Source organism: Etheostoma cragini, chromosome 10 (assembly GCF_013103735.1).
Source record: "Etheostoma cragini isolate CJK2018 chromosome 10, CSU_Ecrag_1.0, whole genome shotgun sequence".
Lineage (NCBI taxonomy): Eukaryota > Metazoa > Chordata > Actinopteri > Perciformes > Percidae > Etheostoma > Etheostoma cragini.
Window position 1 is genome coordinate 9,223,884 of NC_048416.1, and position 1,222 is coordinate 9,225,105.

Sequence of the window (1,222 nt, forward strand, 5' to 3'; positions counted from 1 at the left end):
AGAACAGCTGCTCGCACAGATATGTGCTGCCAAACATGGACAGGATGCGAGCCGCATGTTGGCGGAGCTGCGGCATCGAATCAGGAAGGAAGCGAGTGAACTGTGCTGGCCCCGCAGTGTCGTACTTTGCCTTCAGTGTCCCGTTACATTGCAGTTCTATAAGCTCCATCTGCATTTCTACTGGTGCGCTTTCCACGTCGACGGCAAATGGGTTGCGAAGCAGCTCGAAATTACTTGTCTGTGCCTCAAAGTCACTGAAGCGCCGTGCGAACTCAGTGCGCAGCGCGCTGAGTTTTTCAGCAAAGGTGGTATTTGGGAAAACTGTGGCACTTTCTTGGTTTAGTATTACTTGGCAACAGGGAAAGTGAGACAAGTTGCATTGGTGCATTTGTGTTTCCCATAAGCGCAGCTTCACTTGAAATGCCTTCACTGCATCATGCATATCAGTTATTATGTGCTCCCGTCCCTGGAGTTGAAGGTTTAAAGCCATAAGATGCGACGTTATGTCAGCCAGGAACGCCAACTCACATTTCCACTTTTCATCCCGCAAAACTGTGCAGTCTTTCCCCTTACTGTCCATGAACTGGCAGATTTCCTCTCGCAGCTCAAAGTGTCTTTTGAGAACTTTTCCCCGACTTAGCCACCGGACCTCCGTATGATACGGCATATCGCCAAACTCGCAATCTATTTCCCGCAAAAAAGACTGGAATTGGCGGTGATTTAAACCGTGGGCTCTGATAAAGTTGACGTTTGTGTTACAGTGTTCATCACATGATCCATTTTTAGGACTTTAGCACTCAGCGATTCCTGGTGTATGATGCAGTGATATACTGTCAACTCACCGGCACAGTTCTACTCCCGCATCTTTGAACGCATCCTTCCCACCAGTCCATTTTTTTCACCACACATTGCAGGTGCGCCATCTGTTGTAAGTCCAACAAGTTTTTCCCATGGCAGTCTCATGTCGGTTACACTTTGAAAAACATTTCCAAAGATGTCTTCTCCTTTCGTTGTCCCGTGCATCGATTTAATGTCCAGTATCTCCTCTTTTACGCACAAATTGGAATCCACTCCACGGATGAATATCGCCAGCTGTGCAGTGTCAGTCGCGTCAGTAGTTTCATCCACGGCAAGGGAGTATGCCACAAAATCTTTTGCTCTTTCAATCAACTGTGTTTTCAAATCAGTCGCCATCTCACAAACCCGATTAGCAACAGTGTTT